Raw genomic sequence first — 27,852 nt, 5'->3', positions numbered from 1 at the left:
AGCACATAAATCATTTACTCTCCAGGGATCCAGACAGACTGAAGAAAATATGGCAGCTAAGAACAAATGAGGCTCTATAACCCTATGTTAATTTGTATTGACTTGTCTAGTTATCAATTGTCTAACACAGTGCCTTTCAAACAACAAATATTGACTAGCTTTAAGTGTTAGTGATTTTATTTTGTCTTTTAAGAAAAAGGTTAGCAAGTTCTATTTTATCTCCTTGGTTTATTAGAGCTAGGAGGTCACTTAGCAATCATCAGAGCTAAAACTAAGCTGGGGCAATGGAGTTTTTTCCAGGGACCACTGAAATTTAGAGAGATGTACTGCCTCTCCACCTTCCCTACCATGCCCTCATCACAATAATGATAATACCTGACACTGTAAGAGCATATATTTGAGGCTCATAGAACACCTTACTACATTTTTCAGACATCTTAACTATTGCCACCAGATATAAATCCATCCAGAACACCAAGAGTATTGTCCTTCTGTCTCCCAAACTGCTCATCTAACAAACTCCTGCCCAAGTTTAATTCCTTCTCTTGCTCTTAATGTACTTAAGATGATCTTCTCCACTTCTCTCTCACTCTGCTCTCTCCCAAATATTCCCTACTTACACACAAATCTCACAGCAAAGTACAACAGCTCTTTAAGGCAACATTTCAACAAACCTAGGTTACAAAAGTGGTTCTGATCTACATCATAGGTAGAGCTGCAGATCGTTCCCCAAAGGTCACAACCTCAGCCACCATTTAATGAAAAGCTATACAAGGGAACTGAAGGGAGCCATCTGAAGTGAGAAAACCTCGATCAATAAAATGTACACTTTGCTTCAGCAGCTAGAATGCCTGAGGCAAGGCATGGGCTTTATACTTTGATTTTGTTCTGTCCTGCCAGTAAAGAAAATTAATTCCCTCCAACCACCCAACCCTCAACAGGTAGAACCTCTTCCTTGAATCACAGGGAAGCCAAGGGGAAGATTTACAGAATAGCTTCAAAGAGACTTAAATTAACAGACTTTGCTTCTTTTCCTAGCTTCTCCTTGTAGCTTTGGGAGTGTCCTTCCTGGCTGGCAGCACCAGAAAGCTGCCTTCCTCCACCCTAATTTCCATAACAGCACATCAGCAAGAGAGAGTGGTTACCTCAGTAACCCCAAAATGAGGAATGGGTGTCAAATGGGCCTGGACTCTAGGGGAAAAGACTGGGCCTCCTTATTATGATGGAAATTGAGGGGTTGAAGGAGAAATAAAATAGAACAAATTATTCCAGGACACAGTAAAGCAGATGGTCTGATGCCCTGTTGTAAAAACTATTTGTTGTCCTGGATAGGAGATGCCTGTAGCTTTCTCTTAATGATTCCCTCAAGTTTGCTGTCTTAGATCAAGTAGATTTATTTAACTATTGCAAAATAATTGGTTCCCATCTTTTCTTTCCTGCTTTTGAACACCAAATATTTTATCATCCTGATAATAAATCCTACCAGTTACATTCTAAATATACCCTAGAAATCTTCCATTTCCCTCTGTTGTTTCCCCCTTCCTCTACCACTTCCTTTCCTGTAAAAGGTGCTACTTATGTATCCTGCATTGCCACAGAATGTTGCTGATTGACTTTGGTAATGTTTGGAGAGGGGACTAGATATTAGGGCACAAGATCTACTTAAAGCAAGATTAATCCTTTGTTGGGGAATCACTTTCCAGTATGTGCCACCTAAACTAGCTTACAACAAACTTACTACTGTCTTTTCAATCAGATTCTCAGGTTATTTGAATTCCAGTCTGCTAGGCCCACTGATAAGTGAGATTTTCCCTGGGCTCTCCAGGAACCTAAGCTGAGAAATTCCCCAACAGGAACTAAGTATGTGGGGGACAAACTGAGAGATTTATCTTCCCAACCACCCATCCGACTCGCATGAGAACTCCTACAGCACAACCTGTCCCACTTCTTAGCAGGCTTCAATTGCCACCCCAGACATTCCACCACTATGGTGCCAGTGGGCTGCCCCAATTGCCACCCAAGACATACCACCACTATCTTGCCAGTGGACTGCTCCATGTTCTCAGCACTTCCTGAGATCAAGAGAGACAACTGACATCATGCCATTCAAACTGCTTCCCCTCACCCCCATCTCCTCTTGTTCCCTGCATTGTTGACTTCATTGTGGAGGAGCAGACCATGCTTCCCCCATGGTGACTACATCTCCCTGAGAGGCTCCCATGAAATCCATCCATAGTACAAAGATGAAGGCAGGTGCAACCCAAAGATGGGATCCCAAAGCCTTGCTGCACTGCAGGTGAATTTCTCACCAGCCCAACCTTACATTGTTTCTTTTTCATGGTAGTTTCCCAGGCCATGTTTTCCTTTTCTCCCGCACTGGGCTCTCACACAAACACCAAAATTTCTAGTTACAATTATGAGGATCCTCCAAGGGAGGCAGGGGGTTACAATGGAAAGAACACTGAACTTGAAATCAGGAAAGATGTATATTCAAATCATACCTCTTGCAACTACTATTTATATGGCTATGGGAAAGTCACTTAGCCTTGCTAAGCCTCTGTTTCCTTATCTGGAAAATGGGCATAATAATTTCTGCAATACCTGCCTTGTGTGGTTGTCATAGGGATCAAATGAGATTGGAAAAACAGCACTTTGCAGCCTGTAAGATAATAAGGTTCCGCTTTGAATCTGTAAGATTCTCAACAAATGTTATTATCTAGTTGCACCCCTTTTGTTACAAGTGAGAAAACTGAGGTCCAGAAAGGATCTACAATTTGCCAAAGATTTTACCAAGTCAGGTGGCAGCATTTCAGTCGTTAAGAGCCTTACACAGAGAGAGAACTGGTAATGAAGCACACCTCTCTTCTCTCAGTAAAAGATGGATGACTCTCCTTTCTGAATGATCAAAGGGATTCACTTAAGACAAAATGTCTAAGAATTTTGGATGTGGTATATACGTACACTGGTTATGGTTATACATCCAGTAAAATGGACCACTCAGAGTCTTTCATACAAACATATTCCATAACTTGCAAGAAAAAGAATTCCAGGGGCAGCTAGATGGTGCAGTGGATAGAGCACCGGCCCTGAAGTCAGGAGGACCTGAGTTCAAATCCGGCCTCAGACCAAACACTAGACATGTAGTAGCTGTGTGACCTTGGTCAAGTCACTTAACCCCGATTGCCTCACTAAAAAAAAAAAAATTCCACAAGGCAGTACAGGGCAGTCAACAAAAATAAATAAATAAAAGCAGATAAACATCCTACCCCCCAAAAAAAGATAAAAGCAATTGACAAGAAAGTTCCCTGGAGTCTCTAGAGCTCTCCTTAAGAGTCTAAGAACTGTCTTTATATATTCATTGTCCCTACAGGTTCATTGGTGAGTCCCAGGTCAAGCCACTTGGAGACAAATTTAATTCAAACTACCCCAGGTCTGCTCCACAATGTCGGCTCACAACAATCCCGTTGATCTTGTAACAGTGTTGGGGTTAAGTCAAGCAACCCCAGTTCCATTAGTGTCCTGGCCCACAAGATACTGTCAGATATAGCCACTGTATTTATTAGCTTTGTTTAAATGCTTTTTTTTACTAAAAAGTGGAGTTGAGCTGTGGGTGGGAAGACTTAAAGGGGAAATGACCATGTTATAAAAACAGAAGGCAGAGATAAAACCTCAAAAAGCAAAATGAAATCTATGACACTATGATCATATAGCAGAGACAGCATGGTACATAGTGGATAGAAAGCTGGCCTTAAACCCAGGAATATATGGGTTCAAGTCTTGCCTCTGACACATACTAACTGCCTAACCCTGGGCAAAGCATTTAATCTCTCAATGCTCTAGGAACTCTGCAAGACTCTTAAGTTATGGAGAAGATGCTGGTCTACATTGATAGAGGGAGTTTCTTCATCTGGAAACATCCTTTACAAATGAAATCATAAGTCCAGTCTTTAGCCCTTATAATCCCCTTATTCTCAATTCTTTTGTAAATAGTTACCAGTTCTGTAACGAATATTTCACATTGTCTTCTATAGGATGGCTTTATCTTCTTCTATTTGTGAATCAAATATCCTCTATTTATAAAAATCAATCAGTAGTTTTGCTTTTCAAGATTATGGATGATGACTTTCAACATCACCAGTGTCTCATTTTTCTCATTTCGATATAAGCGCTCAAATAAAATCCAGCATAAGTGGTGTGAATGCCTAATTCTAATGTTGCATAAATTTCACAGTTTGATGAAAATGGCATGTATCTTTGACCCTAATGAGGAACTTTCACCCTCTATGGAGTGGAGAAGGTAGCTTTGGTTCCACCTAATCTTCTAAAATTGAAAAAGAAAGAAAGAAAAAAGAAAAAATTCCAGCTGCTTTGCTAAGCACATTATTCTATTAGCTCTGTCAACCAAACCCAGCTAAAGGTTATGAACTTTGCATAAAATCTATAAATCTTCTTCTCAATTTGTGCAATGTAACCATAGCTCTAGCTCAATGGAACTCGAACCTTTATATCAACTCATAAACTAATCCGAGTCTAAGCCTGAAACCTCACTTGGCAAACTAGGAAAGAAAAAAGCAAAGAAGAATCTTGAGCTTTCCCTTTCAATTAACCTTGACCGCAAACATTTACCCTAAAAGGAGTTGGGAGATATGGGGTCCATACATGAAGGTTTAGAGAGTGTGCCAGGGAGCCGGTACATAGAGAAGTGTTCCAGACTCCTGGTCCCCAGTTTTGGCCCCAGTTTCAATCCTTTGGTATTTCATGTTCAAGGTACAACTGAGTTATCAAGCCTCTACTAGGAACTGACACCTATAGCACCCCTTGGATCTACATGATGGAGGAGGCCCTCATGCCTCCCTCCAACCTCAAAGCACTTTAAAAAAAGCATGGGTATTTGCCATAGTGACTTCAATGTGGCTGCTGAGCTGGAACTTGTGGATCTAAAAAGGAGAAACTCATTGGCTTCTTTACATCCTGCGAGCTAAAGACAATTCTCTGAGCTCTTGAGAGTCACTCTTCTGGCCACAAGCCATGAGCTCATGCCCCCTTTTAACAATCCTGTTACGGACGGGACTACCTCCTGTCTGCAACTTGTTTCCTTTGATATAGGGCGCTGGTATCTTCTGGCCTTCTTGGGGATGCAAGCACAGAGGTATCAGCTACTAAAGCAGTTACAGAAAGAAAAGTCTCAAAGATAGACTTGATTGGAAGCAAAGAGCCACCTGCAAAGAGAAAAATTACCCAAAGAAAGAGTCCACATGCTGTCCTCGGTGAAAGAGAAATGTAAGATAGCTCATGAAAACGCTAGTGTAAATTTCCCAACAAGGCTTGAATATGAGCTAGGTGGTTCAGTGGATAGAGCAACTAGACTGGCGTCAGGATGTCCTGAGTTCAAATCTGTCTCAGACAATTACTAACTGTGTGACCCTGGGCAAGTCACTTAACCTATTTACCTCAGTTTCCCCATCTGTAAAATGAAGATTATAATAGCGTCTGTTTTCCAGGGTTTTTGTGAAGGCCAAATGTGATCACTGAAAAGAGCCTAGCACATAGTAAGTGCTATATAAATATTAGCTATTTTTATTTAATCAGTTTTAATCATTTAATGATCCTTTGTTGCTTACTGTTCTATTTTTGTGTGGGGATAAAACTACTTATTTCATATCTGACTCATATTTTTACACTGGATACATTTTTACTCCCCACTCTACCCCTTACTGGGTAGGATCCCTTAGATTAGAACCAAAAATAGAATTGTACCTCAGAAAACTGAGATAAGGGTAAAATTGGAGCACTGTGGAACCTTGAAGAGGAATTGAAGAGGAATAAACCCTTTTGGTAAACCAAAAGGGAAGATAAAGCACAGAATGGCAGTGATCACAAGACCCTCTGGCCTCAGCCAAGAGATTCCTAGATAGCTTAAGCATTAGACACCAATGGTGAATCAAGAAAATTTTTTCCACTCATGGGGAACTAAGTTGATAATTTTACAGTAAATAAGGATTAATAGAAAAGGAAACAGAAATGTATTAGAGAAAGAGATGCAGAAAAGAAGTGGGCAGTTGTGTTTTTTTTTTCAGGGGGGTGGTTTAGGACAGAAATATAGAATAGGAAAAGATCATACAGCATAGAGACAGTCATGTGTCCCAGTTTTCAAAAGGGAAAAGATTTTAAGTTCTACAAGCAATAGCTGTCTATCTCCTTGGGAAATTTTTAAAATAGATTATTAAGCAGATGGTGTGTGAGGATTTAAAATAAAAGTTTCAGTCACTACAAAATAACATGGGTTCACTAAGAATAAGTCATTCACAAACAACTTTGAAAGACTTAACTCTGATCAATGCAATAACCAATGAAGATCATAGAGAACTGATCATGAATAATGCTGCCTGGCGGAGAAGTGATGGAATCAAGATGCAGAATTACACATGGATTTTTGTAAATGGATATTTAAAGAGTTTGTCTGCTTGGCTATGCATATTTATTACAAGCTTTTTGTTTTGTTTTTAATTCAGGGAAGGTAGAAAAGAAAGAAAATATATTTTTATTTAAAAATTTAATTTAATTTTGAAAAGTTTAAATGTCATTCAAAGGTAACCTTATTTTCCCTTTTAAATACTATAAAACTACAAGAAAAATGCCATCAACTTAAATTTTTCTGGATTTCAAATCAAAGCACTAGTTGGTAATGTTAGCCATCCTGATCCTATTCAACAAATCCTAATCCAACCTGGGTGTTCAGGGAGGACTAGCACATTGGGGGTGAGGACTTGCTGAGCCCTTTTCAGGGCTGGTTATCCACCTTTGGTGTTCACTGGATTCACCCAACTCTTACCTGTGGCTCCAAGAAGCTGTAGCATGCACAGCAACCACATCCTGGTAAAACTTTCCCAGTGACTTGAATGAAGAAAGATGCGGCATATCAATTTTGTGGAAGCTATGAGTCTTAACTACTACATTAGAAAAAACCAAGACCAAAAAAGATCTCAGTAGAGTAGAATTTGGAAGGTCAAAATGTAAAAAGATATTATTTAATAGGAAGAAATATAACATCCTGCAGTTGGGACAAAAAAAAAATCAACCATGCAAGTATAGAATGAAGTAGCTTTGGCTGGAGAAGAGTTCCTGTGAAAACCCAGGATTTTTTAGTTGACCACAAACTCATTCAAATCTATAAATATTGGGAAATTGCTCCCAAAGAGTTGACAGCAATACTTTTTCTGGACAAGACCTGTGGGTTCACTTGTAGAAGGAACTCCTGAAAAGAAAATTCCCTCTACCAATGCAGATCAACACATGCTCTGCACTCAGAGTTTTTAAAAGTTATCTGGGATACTGACTGGGAGCTTAAGTTACTTGAGCTCCCAAGGTCACATAACCAGTGTGTATCAGGGGCAGGAGATGAAATCAGGCCTTCTGGCACATGATAGATGCACTTGACTTGACTTGTTAACTTCCTAATTCTGAAGCCAGCTCTATATCCACTATGCCATGCTGTTCTTACAATATTAAGCTGCATTCATATTGTTATAAACAATAAGAATAATAATAGCTCACATTTATTTAGCACCTTGAGCTTTGCAAAAGTGCTTTATGTATGCTATCTTAATTGATTCTTATGACAACTCTATGAAGTGGTAGTAGTAGTACTAGTAGTAGTAGTAGTAGTCCCATTTTACACATGAGGAAACTGAGGCTGAAAGGCGTTAGGTGAATTGCCCACAAGTAATAGGAAACGGTAAGTAATACTCATTTATATAGTGTTTACTATATACCAGGCACTGTGCTAAGCACTTTTTACAAATATTATCCCATTTGACCCTCAAAACAACCCTATGGGGTAGGTGCTATTATTATCCTCATTTTAGAGTTGAAGAAACTGAGACAAACAAAGATTAAATTACTTACCTGGGATGAAAGTGTCTGAGCAAGTGACTGTGTCAGGATTTGAATTCAGTTCTATCTGATTTGGGGTCCAGAACTCTATCCACTGTACCACCAGCTAGCTGCCTCTAATAGTGTCCAGAACATGGGAAGGAATAATTCCTCTTAGTTGGTCAAATCACACCTGGAGTAGTGTGTTCAGGGCTGAGTGGTACACTGTAGAAAGAGCAACAAAAAACCTGGAGCACACATAAAGGTAGTCAGGATGGTGAGGAGACTTGAAATCATATGTTATTGTAGACTTGAAATCATATGTTATTGTTGTTATTGTCATCATCATTCATCAAAAGACACACAGATGTTTAGCCCAGATAAAAGAAAATTTAGGAGACAAATGACACGTCTTCAAATATTTGTAGAGCTATCACATAGAAGAATTGGGTATATATTCTCTCACCTCTCAAGGGTGAAGAATAATGGCACCAGAAAGAATTAACACCAATGGGTAGAAGTTATAGTGAAACAGGTCTTTAACCCAATATAAAAAACAGAGTGAGCCAACAATGGAATGGGCTGTCTCAGGAAGTCATAGATCCCCCAACAATGCTGCTGCTCAAAAATAAACTGAAAAAATCACTTGTTAGGAATTTTGTAAAGGAGCCCAGCGCTCAAAGAAAGATCTTGGGCGTCATGATCCCTGAGATTCCTTTCCTTTCTATTCCAACCTTCTTTGATTTTCTGTGAACTCTGGCTCAAACTACTTATGCTAATATTTCACTTTATCCAACATCACATATTAACCTGAAACTCAAAACCACACTTGATAAAGATTGCTTAATCTTTTGGTGAATAATTACTATCTAAATCCTTAATCTAATTATAGAACTAATTACCAGTTTTTCAGTGAAGCAAGTTATCTCTGTAACCTTATCCATAATGCTAACCAAATCAATTACTATTAAACATCTATTTCCAGACTCAATTCAATCCAACAAATATTTATTAAACATCTATTATGTGCATGACTACACTGGTCTACATGCTGGGGATACAAAGATGAAAAATGACATCATCCATGATCTTAATTTATTATTATTAATATTATTATTATTATTATTATTATCATATTAGTAGTAGTAATAGTAGTAAAGACATACAAGACAGATGGATGGATGGATGGATGGATGGATGGATGGATGGATGGATGGATGGATGGGAAGATAGAGACAGAGAGAGACCATTTATTAAATACACACATCTATTCAATAAACTTCAATGTCTCTCTCTCTCTCACCTTCCAGATCAAATATAAAACTTCTGTTTGACATTCAAAGCTTTTCATAACCTGCCCATACACACACACACACACACACACACCTTTCCAGTCTTCTTACACCTTACATTTATTCCCCCACTCCCATTCCCAAGTACTCTTTGATCCAGTAGCTCTGGCTTCTGTTCCAGGAACAAGATACTCATCTCCTGACTCAGGGCATTTTCACTATCAATCCCCCTACGTGGGATGTTCTCCCTTTTTGTCTCCATCTCCTGGTTTCCCTGGCTTTCTTCAAGATTCAGCTAAAATCCTGCCTTCTACAAGAAGCTTTTCCTGATCTTTCTTAATTCTATTAATTCCCTCTATTAATTTATTAATAATTCCCCCCTCTATTAATTATTCCCAATTTATTTTGTATATAGTCTATTTGTAAATAGTTATTTTCATGTTATCTCCCCCATTAGATTGTGAGATCCTTGAGAGTAAGGGCCTTTCTTTGTATCCCCAGCACTTAGCACAGTCCCTGGCATACAGTAGGTTCTTAATAAATGTAATAAATAAAAGCTGGAGATAGAAATATAAGCAAATGAGAAAGCCCTTAGCCCTCAAAGAGCTTACATTCGCATGAAGGGAAGCTGAAAGGGGGGAGGGCTAACATAATAATAGATAATATTTTTACAGCACTTTAAGGTTGGCAAAGTGCTTTACATATATTATCTCATCTGATCTTCACAGCACTTTAGTGAAATAGTTATTATTCTCATTTTACAGATGAGGAAACTGAGACTGAGAGAAATTAAGGTGGAAAAAGTATAATACAAGATAGAATGTTATAGGGATAAAAAAAAGAGTAAGTGTTCAAAGCAAATTTTGAGAAAAAAAAGCAATCTACCTAGGAAGATCTAGGATGTCTATTTGGAGCAAGACTTTAAGTGGTACTTGAAGAAAGAAAAATATTCAACAGCCATAGAAAGATAAGGAGAGAATGCATTCCAGGCATGGAGGATGATCTAGGCAAATTCACAGAGGGATGACAAGTTTCAACAACAGCTAGTCATACAATTTGGCTGAGAGTAGTGTGAAATAAGTTTAGAAAATAAGTTGAAGCCACACCTTGTAGGGATCTAAATGACAGGCTAGGGAGCTTATATTTTATCCTCTAGTCCATAGGGAGCTATTGAAGTCTTTGGAGCAGGGAAATGTCATGATAAAATCTGTACACTAGGAAGCTTATTTTGGTAGCTCTGTGAAGAATGGATGAGAGACAATGGACCCAGGGAGAACAGTTTGGAGACTAACACAATAGTCTAAGCTAGAAAAGATAACAGCTTGAACTAGAGGGGGTTGTAATGGGAGTGGAAAGGAGGGAATACATATGAGAGATCTTGTGAAAGTAGAATTAACAGGCCTTGCTAGTTGATTTATATGGTCACCTAAATAATGTGAGACGAGAGTCAGAAACGGTTCCAAGGTTTCAAGTACTTGGGAAAATGGTTCCATCAGTGAGAAAAAAAAAAGAAGGAACATATGTATATAGACAGAAAAAGCACTTATAAATTGCTTATACTTCTACGTACTATTCTATGGAAAGAAAAACATAGTATGGTATACTGTGACATAGGGGCTCGAGAACTAGCCTCCTTATCAGACAGACCTGGATTCCAGTCCTGCCTGACATACGCTAGCTAGGTGAACCCAGACACTCCATTTAAACTCTCAGTGCCCCAGTGAATTCTCTAAGACTACAGTTGCAAAGCAGGTTCTGAGCTGCAATGGTAGACTTTCCATACATGGAGTTCTCTACATCAATGAAATCACAGATCTGGACTTGGACCTATAGTGCTTTAAAATTTGCAAAATGTTTCACACACATCATCTCATTCTATCCTCACAACAGCCTTGTTAGATAAATCCTACAGGTATTGCTATTGTTTGCCCTCCGTTTTCAAAGAGGAGCACTGATAAGGTGGTATCTTGACTTGTATAGGAACTGGATTTAAAGGAGGCAGAGCTGCACGGCATCATCAGCCTCACTCTCCTTTCCAGACTCATCAAGGTCCACTGGCAAGGCAAATGTCAAGATGACTGTCAATGGCCCAGGGTACAGTGGATGACCTTGGTGTCTTCCATGTCTGACCAAACTCTAAGCACTCCACCACACTCCTTCAGCCTCTTTCATGGCCGTTAGAACAAATTATTCTTATCCACTCTATTCTGCTAGGGGAAGTCTTCACATGCTTGGGGTAGACATCCCCCTAACTCATGGATGTGTTTGAGACCTGTCAGTTACCCTCATCAGCCCATCTGCCAAGGTGGTTTTACCGGGGTATGGCCCTGCACATGCTACAACTTCTTGGAACCACAAGTGAGAGCTGGGTGAATCAGGTAGACACTAAAGGTGGATGAGCAGCCCTGAAAAGGGCTCAGCAAGCCCTCACCCTAGAGATGCTACACCTCCCTGAACACCCCATATGTGCTATCATCCTCATCTTAAAAATGATTAAAGTAAGGCTCAGAAAGAGTAAGTGATTTTTCCAGAGTTACATAGTATCATAGGTAGAATTTGGCTCTAAATCCAGAATTTCAGCAAGTGATATTTCTTTTTTTTTTTTTTGGTGAGGCAATTGGGGTTAAGTGACTTGGCCAGGGTCACACAGCTACTAAGTAAGGTGGTATTTCATTCACAAAATTTCCCATTCCAAATAGCGATCTTCATCCAGATCAAGGGCCCCTCTTATGTTTTCCATCTATAGTTTCAGTTTTGTTAGGTTTAACATTAAAGTAATATACAGACATATATCTCCAACAGGAACCAAAACTGGTTATATACATAGGAGGAAAAACCATATCGATGGAGGAAAAAACCTGAAAATAAAAAATGAACAAGTTCTATGGCTTTAAAATGTTATTATGAAACCACATAAAACTTAAGTGTTAGACTTCAATATCAGATATCATCTTTAAGGCACTTAAATGCATACCCCTGATTGCTTGTAATACTTTTTGTAGAGAAGATTCTTCCTGTTCAGGAGTTGGGGGCCAGGGTGGGGTGGAGAGAGAGGATGAGAGAAGCAACAGATCCCCTCTGGTCCCTTCCCACTATGAAATCAGTGGAGGCTAGAAAAGGGTGATAAATTAGGAAAGAAGGGAAGTACCAAGGGACTTCTGATTACATAAATTATTTCTTCCACATTTCCTAGATTTTCCCCTAAAGAACTTGTCACCCACCCTTTCATCATTATCAGTTCTGTATACTCTGACTCAACTTTCATTTTTTTGAGTCTAACAAAGTATAATGGAAAAATTACAAAGAACAAAGGTCAAGAAACCTGGGCAGGTCATGTAAACTCTCAGAGCCTCCTTTCCTTCATCAGCAAAATGAGGATGCTTTACCAGATGATCTCTAACAGCGCTTTAGTTCTGACTTGCTATTGTTTTAACATCTAAATCAGAGAGCAATATATCCATTTGAATAGTTAAGGTCCTATGTATTTAATTGCTCCTGTCTTGAAATTTTTACAAAGCTCTTGAACGGTTCTTGAAATTCAAGAAACTACTTTAAAATGTAACCCTTGCTGATCTCCCTAAGATTGGAGAGGCAGTAATGTATAATGGATAGATTCCTGAATCCAGGAAAGAAAAAAACTAGGTTAAGATCATGACTTGGAAATTATCTGTGTGACTACCCTGAGCAAGTCACTTAACCTCTTGGTGCCTCAGTTTCCTCATCTGTCAAATGAAAAGATTGGGTTCAGTGGCCTCTAAGTTTCCTTCTGGTTGTAGATTTGTGATTCTATGCCCATTTCCTTTACAATCCCACTGAATGACAAAGAACTCTTAAAATTTAAGGAGCAAACTTCCTTAAATAGATGTTTTTGGTTGGGAGGGGGTGTTTACCTAAAGTAAAAGTTGACACTTCCATTGGAAGGAAGGAAAGAAGAAAGGAGGGAGGAAGGAAGGAAGGAAGGAAGGAAGGAAGGAAGGAAGGAAGGAAGGAAGGAAGGAAGGGAGAGAGGAGGAAGGGAGGGAGGGAGGAAAGACAAAAGGAAGGGAGAGAGGGAGGGAAGCTACCTTCTAAAATGACCTTTCCTATTGCCGCTTAGAGTCATCTGTTTTTCCTTATCCTTTTAAGGTTTTAGGTTTAAATTAATTTTTGTTATGTGTTCCCTTTATTTTTCCTGCATAAAATTTAAAGTTCCTCAGTCTTCCCTAACCTCTCTCCACCTTTTTTTTTCCAGATTTCCTAGGATGAAAAGCAAAATGAAATCTAACCAAAATTTACATAATTCAGCCAGCATCAGGTCAACGCTTACAAATGTCTAGGGCTCCTTTTCCTCCATCAAATGAACTCTAATCATCCCTGATCTACATCAGTGGATCCCCTTTCTTTTGAACTTGCTGTTTCAAAGATTCCTCTGTGAGGTTTAAGTCTCAATCAATTTCATCTCCTCCAAGCAGGTCACAACTGATTCCTCCAACAATACCACTCTTCTCACTCCACCCTACCAACACCTCCAGGGGAATAGGCCTTACAGTACCACTGGTTTATTTGTTTTTCCATGTTGCTGGAAAAAGAGATGAAGTCAACTGGCGAAACAGGTTTACTTCTTCTGAACTGAGATAACTTGTGTTGGGCCTTCACAGGCTGTGAGTAGTCCTTTTGAGAGTTCCGTATGGGTGAGCCACCTGTGAAACTGAAGAAATTCAACTTGAAGGGGTGCTAAGAATCACAAAAGAAGCACAAAATCTTGGAGACAGAAGGGAGTTCAGAAGGTCTTATCTGTACCCGAATAGGAACATTCCCAAATAAGGAGTGGTCATCCAGTTTTTACTTGAAGACCTGAATTAAGGTGGAACTCATTACCTAGTCATAGGCTGCCCATTCCACTTGGGGTAGCTCTAATTGCTAGGAAGTTTTTGTGTTTTTGTTTTCCCCTGGAGACCATCTTGCCGCAATTTTCATCCATTGTTCCTAGGTGTACCATCTGAGGCTGAGTAAAACAAGTGTAGTCCTTCTCCCAGATCACAGATCTAAATATATGTCTTCAAATGAATATTCAGCTCCTCCTCCCCTTGCCTTTTTCTCCACGCTACCTCATAGGATGTTTGCTAGAAAGGACCCTAGGGATCGTGTCACCTGTTCATTTTAAAGATGAGGACTCTTTTCCTGCCTGCAGTGTCCCCGGTAGAAAGTAAGATGCTTGAGGGAAGAGATTGCTTTTGTATGTGAACCTCCAGAAACCAGCACTGTGCTTGATACATTGTAGACATTTAATAAGTGTTTGCTGATCACTGGATTGATTCTTATAGGGAATATCAGACTTAAGAGAGGAAGCTGTCTGATCAAAGCTGTTTCAATCCTCAGAATATTCCTCACCGATGAAATTAAAAGTCCTGAATTTCCTGAAGATAACATGGTATAGTAGAGAGAAACGTGGCCTCAGAGACAGACGGATGGTTCAAAAGCACTATGTTCATTTCCTACCTGGCTGCATTAGCTGTATTTCTCCTTTGTACCCCAGGAACCTTTTCATCCTAGAAGGTCCTTTCAGCCCTGGATCTCAACTCAGAGGTATCCTCTGCCCCTGGGTTCCCGCCCTCTGACTGGAGGATTGAAAGCTCCTTCCAGAACCTCCTCTTAAGGAGGATACCCAAAGCAGCCAACCTTCATTTCCCACCTGTTTTATGTCTCTGGGCTCCTCCATTATGTCCCCATAGATAACTTCTGCCTCTCCCCCCCACCACTTATTTTGTGTGTTGTCTTCTCCCATTAGATTATAAACTCCTTGAGGGCAGGGACTTTTTTTCCTCTTTGTACTTCCAGGGCTTGGCATAGTGCCTGGCACATAGTAGATGCTTAATAACTGTTTCTTGACTGCCTGGCTGACAATGGCTATGTGACCCTAGGCAAGTCTCTTAACCTCTCCATGATCCCAGGCAGCTCTCTGAGGCTTTAAATTGCACAACAGGTATTGATCTGCACTGGTAGAGGAAGTTTGTTGATCAGGAAAGAGTTCCATATACCAATGAAATCATTCATTTAATTCAGTCAATCATTCAGTTGTGTCTGACTCTTCATGGATCCATGGACTTGTATGTGAGGTTTTCTTGGCAAAGATACTGGAGTGGTTTGCCATTTCCTTCTCCAGTGCATTCCCATTTTTCAGATGAGGAACTAAGGCAAATAGGTTAAGTGACTTGCCCAGGGTCACACAACTAGTAAGTGTCTGAGGCTGGATTGGACTCAGATCTTCCTGACTCTAGGCCCAGTTCTCTATCCACTATACCACCTAGCTGCCCCCAATGAAATCACTAGTCTCATTTAAAGTAAATTTCCCCAAATCCTATGGCAGCTACAAAGCCCTCTACTAAGATTAAAACCCACTTAGGGTATTCACTTTAGAGTGTCTTATGCAGCATAAGATCCTGGCATGGCTGGATCACAGAACTGTTCTCTCTGACCTTTGCCTAAATAGCCTTAGTCCAGATCATTCTAAGGGTTGACAAGGGCACAGAAGGTAGTCGCGAGGTACAATAACATTTGAAAAGCTGTGACTTAGCCATGTGGAATCCACCCAGTCTCAGATAGTGAGTTGGCAAGCCCTGGCAAGCCTCCCTGTTCTGTTCTGCCAGCTCCTCCACATTCTGTTTTGAAAGCGCTTCCTCCAGCTCCAGCTGAATTGGCAGGGTGGCCCAAGCAACCTCCTATGGGATCAGTTTTTCCATTCTCTCAGTTCTGCTGCTCTAGCACAGTGCCCGTCATCTGTCAGCCTTCTATTCCTAGCACACCCACTGGCAGAGAAGTCCCTGTGCTCATGGCCTACTGGGAAATACGGGGGCTGTAGGGAAGAAGAGAGCAAAGAAGCAAAGTGCCCAATTCTCAGCCCCCGGAGGATGGGGACCACGTGGTCCCCTGAGACTCCGCCCCCATTGCTGATGCCTCCCTCTTACCTTTACTCAGACAACAGGTTTGGCCTGACCACAGAGAATGGGAATATCTGATCTGTTAAAGCCAGATTCTCTTCATCCTGGGGCAGGGGTTCCCAAAGTACTATGAACGTATGATTTGTAGAGAGAATAGTTTTCAGCCCTTTGCAATACAAAAATCATACCTAAGATTCCTGATGTCTAAGGCTTCCAAGGCCATTCATTTGTCACAAAAGACAATTTGATGAGTGGAGGGGGTCCACTTCAAAGCAGAGCTGTAACTAGCAATTTTGGTATAAGCATAGCAAGATAGTTCTTGAAGCAAGTATCAGATGAGGGACCCTCAAATCAAGTTTAAAAAAACTGAGTTGAGCAGGGGTAGTGGGAAGCATGGGGACATATATTGGATCAGAACTAAGGACACAAGGTTCCACAGGGGAAAGACCCAGGACATTGGACCAATAGGCAGAAACTGAGAGGCTGTTTGTTACAAAGGCCACTGCCACGGAAGACAGCAACAGGCAAGGGACTGGGGCAGGGAAGAGCTCATCTCAGATTCCATACTAGGATGAGGAAGCATGCTATCTGATAACTTACTATTTTAATAAATTAGGTGCTAAGCTTAGCTGTTTTTTATCTGACAAAGGAGTTGAGTGCTGTTAGCAAAACCCCAGCCACTCTGCCCTAGTTATGACTCTAATTACAAGTAATTACAAGTTCTAACACCAAGTATTTACTGAGCAGCCAGTATACGCTCAGTATTGCCTAAGTGCTATAGGGGATACATCCAAATGTGACCCTTCTCAAGAAATTCACTATCTCATTGGAGAGATAAAGCATCTACATAGGAGACCGTTGTGAAACTATTCAAAAGAAAATAATCAAGTATGTTATTGTGTAGTACAGACTCTAAGAGCTATAAGAAATAAGAGAAAGGAAAAATGAATATAGACTAAAAGAATCAAAGAAGAATTCATGATGGAGAATTTAGACTGGCTTTTAAAGAATGGGTGGAATTTACATTGTCAGAGAAAAAAGGGTGTACATTCATTTTTCAGATATAAAAAACTGTAAAACTTGTTAAAATTAAAATAATTACTATCTACAATAACCAAAATATTTTCTCAACAGAATTCATTCATCAGAGGAACCTAGAAATGCACCTAAAGAAAAGCTTCTTTTGTGTAGCACATCATATGTTTGGAGCCTTGGGTCAATAATTCAGTTCTCCAGATTTCCCAGAACACTCCTCTTCAGACACACATACATTTCAGGGTAAGACATCAACTTCACTTTTGTTTTATTCCATAAATTAAAAATAAAATAAAATAAATTTTAAAATTAAGTACTTAAGATAATAGGTTAAATCTTACCTTGAATAAATAATTATTATTTTTTTAAAAAGATATCAACTTCATTAACAGTTGCTACTGTTCTGACTTCTCTCTACCTAATGATGGGTCAGGAAATTCAAAGCAGAAGAGAATAGTAAGTTGTATAGATCTTGGGGCACAACAGAACTGACACTCACTGACACTCTTCCTGATTACATCAGTTCTAAATACAGAACTAAACATCTTCTATCAAGCCTGAGCTTAACTACTTTCAGAAGTGGGTGCTTGGCATGCATTGATGTCAGAATGAAGAACTTAAACCTCAATGTATAAAAATATTAATCAAATTAATTATTGCCTCTTCAATCAAGCCTCTCCCTCTGTAGCTCAGGAGAGATGAGTATATATATATATATATATATATATATATATATATATATATATATATATATATATATATATATATATATATATTTATATTTATATATATATACATATACATATACATATATATATATAAATATATATGTATATGTATATATATAATAAATATATATATATATAGTGTGTGTGTGTATATACACACACACATATATACACACACTTATGTGTGTATGTATATGTATATATGTATGTGTATATGTATATGTTACAAGGACAAAATAGGAATTCTTAGTTGTGTGAAATCACCACCTCGTAGTAGAAAGATGACTGGTTTTGAAGATCTCAACTTGACCACTAGTTAGTTCTGTGTCCCTCTCCAAGTCTCAGTTTCCTCATCTGCAAGTGGGCATTAGGGCTAGATTGCCTTCTGAATACAAGATTCCATGCCCTGTGTCTTGACCTTGGCTAACTAATGGCTGAAAATGTTTTGAAAAATTGTTTGGTTCTTTGTAAACGTTCTCACCTAAATTTAAAGTATCAGATTTAGACTTCCCAATGCAAAAGCTTTGGCCCTTTGGATCTAGGGAAGCACAGATAAGCAGATAGATTACTTCAAGCACTTTCCTTTTGCATTTGAGGCCTCCACAATGGATACTACCAGTTCAAAGTTTGCTGCAGGTTTTTCATTCATTCAAAATCACAGCTCACAAATCCCTACCAATGTATTCACTTCTACTAGTCAGAAAATAGATATGATCAGTTCAAAACAAAATCATTTAATGAAGCAGAAGAGGGGAAAAAATTAGCTATAGAATATCCCCCCAAAGGAAATTTTGGGGCACAGTGTCCCACTACAAAAAAAATCAGTGGAAAGAGTGGACACACCTAAGGAAAGTGGGGGTAAAGGTGTACAGATGCAGAGAAATGCATGTGTCTAAGGAACAGTCACAGAGGGGGCACATATATGGAGGGGGCACACATGTGGAACATATATGACCAGGGCACACATATAGAAGAGTGCATATGTGGCCAGAGTAGAAACATAGAGCCACAAATCATACCTCCACTGGTATAGGGCCACCAATCTCTTTTGTTGATGTGACTCCAGGACTCTGACTAATTCTGCTTCCCCTTGATTTGATATGGCCTTCAATCTCTTCCAGATGTAGAGCCTCTGCTAATCACTGCTTCCAGCTAGTCTGCCATGGGTGCTACTTGTCAAGGTTCTCTTGGTCTTGTTACTGTTTTTTTTATTGCAGCTAAGTGGCCATCACCATCATCTTGACGTATGTTTTGCCATTGGACTCCAATGACTGGAGGAGGGAGTAAGGCTGATGATGTTGCACAGCTCTGCCTCACTTAAATACAATTCAACCTCATGATGTCATTGGTCCTCTTGGCAAATGAAGGACAAACAACTCAAACCCAAACGGTTACAACTAGGCATCACATGGTTGTGAAAGGTCTTTCCGCAACCACTTTCTGGCTTTGACTAGAATTCTCAACTGAGGTGCTCCATCTTCTCCATAAGAGAAAGCAGAGAGGCCTCAGCCATCATTCTCCCAGCTTAGAATTCATAGGTATAAACTTTGACTCTTTTAGAAAGAGCTCTTACATGCTTAGTATGAAACCTTTGGCTATTTTCTTCCCCAGAGGAAAATCTATCTATCATAACTTTGGCAATGATAGGCTTTTCCTTTATAAAAACAGTTTTATCTCCAGCATTCCAACTCTTTTGGAACACAGAGCAACCAGTTAACTAACTAGTGCCTGCAGGTGTTGTTTATATTTATACCTATTTATATTTAGGTTTTTTTATTATTTTTATTATTATATTATTATTATTATTTTAGTTTATTATATTTAATTTATATTTAGTTTATATTAATCTAAACTATCTACTTACCAAAAGCAGAGTTTCTGTGCCAATCCTCCATCCATTTTGAGTGAATGAAGACCTGCAGCAAATTTTGAAGTTGAAATAGCTTTTCCTGGTGCCCTATATGCAAGAGGGAAGTGTCCCAGGTGCTACATACATTTGTTTGGGCTCTCCCATATATGGTGAATTTTGAGCCAAAAGGTCTAAGCTTTTGAGTTGGGAGGTATAAATCAAATCCTTCAAATTTCAGTCAAAAATTCTATTTGGGAAAATCTTTAAAACTCATATTTTATATCCAACTACCAGAACTCATCCCGTAAGGAATGAATATCTTAGGGATTTCTCTCTCAACTACCATCAGGTTTCTGGATCTGAAGCCTCCCACTTTTCTCTGCACCAAGATTATTTTTTTTAGTTTCTCCTGCAAACGAATGGGAGAAAGGCAAAGGAATAAACACACATAGAAGAATGTGACTTCCCTATGGTAAGTCACTTTAAGCCACCACCATTCATCTTTGTTTGAAATTCTTCCTTTATGCTGTGTATTTGTCTGGAAACAAGCTTTCAAGCACCCTCTTCCTAATTTCCTGTCTCCCTCAAGAGTATCACCATCCTTCCATTCACCCAAATTCACAACTTTGGAGTAATCCCCAACTCTTCACCAGCACCACATCCAACTGGTTGTTGGTGGTTGCCAATTCTTATTTATTCTACCTCCGCAGCATCTTCCTCATCCATCTTTTCTTCACTCACATGGCTACCACACTAGTTCTGACCCTCACCATGTCCTGCTTACTCTACTAACCTAGCATCAAAAAGTTCTCCCTAGTGAACCCAAGTGTTTACTTTCTCCAGTTCATATTCTAATTGATATTCCTAAGGAACAGGTCTGAACCTGTCATTTCCTTGCTCAAAAAAGCTTCAATGTGTCCCCACTGTTTCTAAAACAGGGTAAAAAATATGAATTGTTTTCCTTGGTATTTAAAGCTCTTTACCATCTAATTCATCTATATTTCTAGGCTATTTTCACAATATATCCCCTCATAATCTATATTCTAGCTATGGAGATGACATTCCATCTCTCACCTCCATAGTTTTGCTAAGCCCAAGGCTAAAATGCCTTCCTACTACCTCAGTAATCACAGGGAAAATGAAGGGTAGGTCCAAGTAATTCTACCTGGAGAAGTCACTAGAAGGAAGGGGTTCTAGTATAGATCCATGAAGACACCTTCAAGTATTTTAGGATCACAGCACTTTAGAAATGGAATGTAGGCCAACTAGTCCAACATTTTTTTCTGAATAAAGGATGTTAAGGTCTAGAGAGATGAATAACTCACTCAAACTGACCCAGCTAATCAGCATCAGAACTCTCATTCATACCTAATCACATGCTACATGTTACATGCTTTTATCAATTATATCAAGTAAGGAAAATTCATGGGATCATAAATTTAGAGCTATAAGGGATCTCAGAGGTCATCAGTCCAATCTCTTCATTTTCTAGATGAGGAAACTGAGGACTAAAGAGGCTAAGAAACTTGCACCAAGGTTACACGGGTGTTATCAGAGGCAAGATTTGAGCCCAAGTTCTCTGACTTCAACTCCAGCATTCCTTCTGCTACCCCATGCCAAATTGTTAAGTCAATAGGGAAATGCAGAAATCAGGAAATGCATCTCTCTTATCTGTGTACAATTCTGGTCAGAAAATGTGGCCCTATTAGATTATTTCTGTTTCTACCTTTCGGTTTAATTCGAAAACAAACCATGAAGTAAAAAAAATTAGTCACATAGATTATATGTACTAGCAATGTCATAAGGCTACCTTTATTAAAACAGGTATCATATTGTGTTCATAGGGTATTAAAGGATTGCATCTAGCCACGTATTAATGATTTCTTCAAATTGTACTGATTGTATGAGTCCACAGAAGGGTTAAAATGAGCCAAAGGTGATGTAACACATCCAGCCCAACTACCACTTATGAAAAGCACTACAGAGTTTACTCCCACTGGCTAAAGGAAATCAAGAGAAATCAGAAGCTCTCTCCAGTCCTATGGTTAATTTTAGTTGGCTAAGATTGAAGGCTATTCAGGAGTGAATAATAAACAAGAGGGGAGAAAGTATTTCTTGGCAAGATAACTCAGGCTGGTGACAATGTGGCTAATCAGTCAACAGGTGAATGTAGCCAAAGCCAAAACCTTGTGTAGGCATACATATATATATATATATATATATATATATACACACACACACATATATATAGTCATCCCACCTGATACCTAGGTTGAACAATACACTCTCAAACTGAGAGGAAATCTATACACCTTTGGAGCATGAACAGTGAAGCTATTTTTCTGCAAAGTGTCAGTAAAATGGGCAGTGTGCCATACTGACATAGTCCTTGTAGGAGTGATCACTGTCATTTTCTTGCTTTTACAATCCAATCCAACTTCATCAAGCTGAACCGTTTTAACTCCTACCAGCAGACTGGCTAGAACTGCCACCAGGCAGATTTTACCTAAGCGCTGCTTACCAGGTTGATTCCCTCCTACAGTCACTGAATCACAAGGGCTCAGACCACATGAGGAACTTTTCAGTCTCAATTTTTCTTTTTCACACAACACCCCATCTCCCATCTCCACAGATTTGCACTGACTACCCCCCTGTGCTTGGAGTGCACTCCCACCCTCTTCAGTTCCTCTGAGGAACTCTTGTTTCTTTCAAAACTGTTCAAATGTAGTGTTCTCCAATCTTCTCCCCAACTACCAGTAACTTCCCCTACAAAAATTAATCTCAACGATTGTTTTTTATATACTTATTTGTGTGTATGTTCTCTCCCCATATAGAGCAAAAGCTCCTTAAAGGATTCATTTTCGGTTTTGTATCACCAGCACCATGCCTAGCACAAAGGAAGTGTTTAATAAAGACTTGATGATAGATTTCCTGTCTCTGCATTTTCAGCACTAGACCAAATGGCCCTGAAGCTAACACTCCCATGGCGCCCTATGACTGTCCAGAATCACACACCGACAGCAGCTGGGGGTGGGGCGGGGGAGACAGGCACGCCCGGTCACCATTAGGTCTGGTTTAGTCTCAGTCTTGCCCCTTTAAAATCTGCCATGGATTTGTTGGGCCTGGCATCAGCCCCATTTATCAGTGTCGGAGTGAGTCTAGGACACCAAAAGAGTAGATGAAGCTATCTTAGAATATCAGTATGCTGGTACAGAGTTGAGAATGTCCAATAGGCAGGCAGGTATCACAACAGAGAGAATGCTGGACTCAGAGTCAGGAAAACCTGGGTACAAATCCTGCTTCAGACCCTCATTTAGTTATGTGACTCTGGACAATTCACCTAACCTCTCTTAGTCTGTTTCCTCATCTGTAAAGTGGGGATGAAAATAAACACCTATCCCACAGAGTTGCTGTCAAGATCAATTGATGATATACTTATGATTCAGTCATTTTAGTTACAGCTGACTCTTAATGACCCCATTTGGAGTTTTCCCCAAGTGGCTTGCCATTTCCTGTTCCAACTCAGACCTGAGTTCAAATCTGGCCTCAGACACCATATAACCACAGGCAAGTCATTTAAGCTTTTTTAATCTCAGTTTCCTCATCTGTAAAATGAACTGAGAAGGAATGGCAGACCACTGCAGGATCTTTTCCAAGAAAGCCCCAAAAGGGGTCATGAAGAGTCAGATACAACTGAAAAGGACTGAATAACAATAACAACAAATATTCCAGGCAAATAACTATGAATGAGATATGTGCAAGATCATTATTATACCTACCTGTATCACACAGTGGGTTGTTTTAGACAACTGAAAGTGCCATATGAACATAAGACAGTCTGAAGTCAAAGCCCTGATCATTTGTCTCCTGCCTGACTTTAGTTAAGCGTTCACTTATACCTGGGGCCATAGCCACCAACTGCAGACAATCAGTCCATTAATCTTAAGCAGATAACAAAGGTGGGGAAGCCTCAAGGAGCTACCTGTTTGTACACTCAGTGGAGCTAAAGGGTTTATGTGACTGACACTTCCCACTGGCACCAGTGCAAGTGTAAGTGACATTGATTAAGGGAAGCCATTCAAAAATTCATATCATTGCATCTTAAAAGCAACTCTGTTTGGGGATTAGGACTGGAGGAAGCTCAAGGACAAAGCACAGGCCTTCAAACCTACTATTGTTTATGTGCCCTTGATAGATGCTGGGAGAGTCTTCCAATTCACATTCCCCCTTAGGCAAGAAACAACATAAAGGAACATTATGGGCACCAGCTCCTCACCACAGGTGCCCTGAAAAGGATAGTATCACAATAGCTCTTCTGAACAGAATAGGCTTAAGGAAATAATCCTATTTAATAACCTTCTTTCCTACCCCACCCCCCTTATTTTCTTTATCACTGACTTCCTGACTCCCTCCCCTCTGATTTTCTTTTCCTTGGGGGCTGGATCTCAAAGCATCTTAGCTTCCCTTCACACTGGGCAATTCATGGTTCACCAGCCTAGGTCTCTGCCCCAAATGACTTTTGGATGGTGAGATATGGCCCCAATTGGTTGCTATGTTCTTTCCCTTGGGGGAGTGCTACCCATCCCCTCCCCCATGCACACAGTGTCTTCGCCTAGTGACCTGTCCCACTCCTTGTATTCTTCAGTTCTCTGGCCTAGCACTTTGCAGAGCTGTTGTTTCCAAGTTGCAGCCCCAAGCAGCCTTTAGCTCCTGAAGGACTGTGACCAAGCTGGCTATTGCGGCCTGAGTAACTCATTAACTTTCCCCTCCAAACCCTCCTCTCTTCCTAATTTCCTATATTGTATCCTATATTGTATGTCTTCCACTCCATAGCTCTGTAAACCTATTACCTCTCTGAGCATCCTCTTCTCTAGCATCTATCATATCTGGGGATCATTAGGAAAAACCAACCAATTCTAGGTATCTCCCCATAATATCTGGGGGTCAGGATAGGTAGGGTGAGGGGAGATAGGGACAGGTCAGTCAATCCCAGGTGCCTTCCTTTGCTATTGAGGTAGTGTGATGGTAGGGACCAGAGAAAACACTTCACTGCCTCAAAACAGTTCACTTGGATGAGAACATTCCAAATTTTGGTGAATTTTGCTTAGTGTTGTATCGACTTACAAGGAAGTTTCCAAGTTTATATGTTGTCAGGACTGTAGGGTGCCTGGCCAATTTGGCCAGGAATTAGGTGATTGTTTCTGTTAAAGTTCTGGTAGTGTCCATGAGACTTTTGATGAAGCAGTAACTCTGTCCTGTGACTGTGGGCTTCTCCCCTGACCTTTATTGTCAACCTTTTGACCAGCTTTGAAAATATACATACATACATATATATGTATGTATATATATATACATATATATACATACATATATATATATATATATATATACATATATACATACACACACATATTATGTATATATACATATGTATGTATATACATATATACATATATGTATGTGTATGTATGTATGGTAATTGGGTTAAGTGACTTGCCCAGGGCCATGCAGTTGGTAAGTGTCAAGTATATGAGGTCAGATTTGAACTCAGGTCCTCCTAACTCCAGGACTGGTGCTCTATCCTCCATGCCATCTAGCTGCCCCCAAAATATACAGTTTTTAGCTCCTGTACTGAATAGGAAGCTATTTCAGAAGGTACCTTGCTCAAAGTCATTTAAAACCCAAGTGGAAGAGCCTTATGGCACTGGTTTTAGGAGTGAGAAGAGTTCAGACCTAAGCTCTTTACTAGTTGAGTGACTACACATCACTGCTCCTATATTTACCTTAGTTTGCTCATCTGTAGAGAGAATAATACTTATAGTACCTACCTCAAAATATTAGTATGAGGATAACCTTTTGTAAACTTTCAAGTACTGTGGAAATGGGAGTTCTCATTTTCATTATTATCATCACCACAGCACCCTCATCTCAGTGTTTGGCAGCTGCCTAGCTGTCCTGTAGACTTCTAGATGTGGTAACATCTCAGTGGTTGCAGCTATGACACTGGATGAGAAGAAGATGGTGGGATATATGTCTTCAGATGACTTAAGGAGGAAGAGGAATGTCTGTTATGGAACCTATTTAAAAAAACCCGATGATAACTTTTGACCCAGAGATCCCATTGGTAGGCATATAGCTCAAGAAAATAAACGCCACAATATTCATAGTAGGACTCTTAGGGGAGTAAAGCAGCAGTGTTGGCATTGTAGATAGCAAGCTAGCTTCAGATAGACAGACTTGAGTACAGGTCCTACCTCTGCCTCATACTGGTTGTACTGCCCTGGGCAAGTCACTTATCTTCTTAGTAACCCAGGTAACTAAGACCATAAGATTCAGAATAGTTGCTGGCCTGCATGGGTACAGAGAGTTTAACTACTGGGAGTTCCTTATACCAATAAAGTCAGAAATCTGGTTAAAAAAAAAAAAAGAAAGAAGAATAAAAGATCTTACACTAAAGTAGGTGCCCACTGATTGGAAAATGGCTAAACAAATTGCAGCACAGAATGCAATGTAATATTGCCACACTATAAGAAACAAAACACTCAGAGAAGCACAGAAGACATGAACTGATGCAGAGTGAAGTAAGTATTACAAAGAGAACAATATACCCAAGGATTACATTAATGCAAATGGGCAGAACAAAAAAACCAAACATTATTTAAGTGTAATGATTGAGTTTGATTCCAGAAAAGAACTAAGAAGATGTGCTTTCCTCTCTTCTTTGTAAGGAGTGGGGGTGGGGCCTTTGGGATTGTAAATTTAATATACTATCAGATTATAGTTGATGTGTGGGTTGGTTTTGCTGAACTGCCTCTCTTTTTCTTTCTCTTTTATTCTTTCTTACCATAGAATGCTTGCTGAGTAAGGGAGAGACACATCTAGAAATGAAGGTGTAAAATAAAAATATGTCAATAAAATTTTAAAAATGAATTAGCAAGCACCAAAGGGGGAAAAAAACAGACAGATATACAAACACAACCCCTCCTAAACTATCAACCACTTGCTGTTCCCTAAATCTCAGCAGGGAAAGGTGTCACCTATTTACATCAAACATCTATTGCCTAACTGCATACTATGACCTACCATCACTTTTGACCCAGATGAACCTTGGCTGGAATCTGTCTCCAATCCTCCTACAAGAGAGCCATGAAAGTGACCCTGCATCTTCAAAGGCCATGCCAGTGTTGGCAGAATGAGCATCCACACAAATGAAAACATGGACCCTTTAAGCATTGTTGTCTGAGTGTATTATGCTGAGGATCATGAGTTCAAGTATTCAGACTTAATTATATGTCATTGCATTGAATATAAAGTCTGGCCTTAAGACAACACTTTTAAAAGCTTTAATAACATATTACATTTCCAACCTTTTCATCTTGGAATGTTTCAGATTATAATTACATTTTGGGAATGATGGGTCTTATCTCACCCTGCACTAAAAGGACAGCATAGCACCTTCCATTCCAGGGTCTATTTTATTCACTGCTCTTGTTTGTTACTGCTTTGCCAATGATAGAAACATGAAGAAAGAATATTGTGTGAAACTTCAATTAGAAACTTTTCCTGACTAAATCCCCTGGCTCATTAAGAGGTTCTTAAACCCCTCTAGGCTTCTAGAATGTTCATTGGTTGAGGTTGCAAACCCAAGTGACTGGTAGAATGATTGTTTTCTCAACAGAAGTAGAGAAGTTGAGAAGAAGAGTGAGTTTAGTCAGTTAGAAATGAAACATTGATTAGGAAATTGCCACGTTCCAGGCACTGTGCTAAGTGCTAGGGATACAAATAAAGACAAAAAACTAGTCCCTGCCCTCAAGGAATTCACATTCTAATGGAGGAGACAATATACAAAAAAATTGTACATACAAGATACATTCAGTGAAAGTGGAATGAGTCTCAGAGGAAAGGCACTATGGAAATTGGGGGTGGGGTGGGAAGGACAGGGAAAGAAAGGTCTGAAGAAGGTGGGTTTTAAGCAGATTCTTGAAGGTAGCCAGGGAATTCACAATGTAGGGGTTAGGTTGGAGAGCTAGCGTTCTAGATGCAAGAGACAACCAGTGAAAAGGCAAAATTTACAGCTTGATTAAGAGGTTGGGGGAAGGTTGTGAAGGCAACCTGTTGTAAATGCTGTTTAATCCTGGAGCTAAAAGGGATTTTACTGA

The 27,852-nt window shown here is 39.7% G+C and overlaps 1 long non-coding RNA gene across 2 annotated transcripts in view; it reads right to left on the bottom strand.

The window, feature by feature from the left end:
- The window catches only part of LOC110217329 (uncharacterized), a 57,446-nt gene that overhangs the window by 20,440 nt on the left and 9,154 nt on the right, over window positions 1-27,852 (bottom strand). Inside the window, exons 2-3 of one of the 2 annotated variants that reach the window (XR_002327022.2) lie at window positions 7,906-8,097; window positions 6,833-6,950 (exon numbers count right to left, since the gene is read on the bottom strand). This is a non-coding gene — a long non-coding RNA (uncharacterized LOC110217329). The remainder of the gene's footprint in view (window positions 1-6,832; window positions 6,951-7,905; window positions 8,098-27,852) is intronic. The other variant, XR_013487495.1, reaches the window with a different exon arrangement.

This window comes from Phascolarctos cinereus, unplaced genomic scaffold (assembly GCF_003287225.1).
Source record: "Phascolarctos cinereus isolate Bilbo 61053 unplaced genomic scaffold, phaCin_HiC Scaffold_5;HRSCAF=322, whole genome shotgun sequence".
Taxonomy (NCBI): domain Eukaryota; kingdom Metazoa; phylum Chordata; class Mammalia; order Diprotodontia; family Phascolarctidae; genus Phascolarctos; species Phascolarctos cinereus.
The sequence above is the reverse complement of the archived record's forward strand: the minus strand, read 5'-3'. Positions and strand labels throughout refer to the sequence as shown.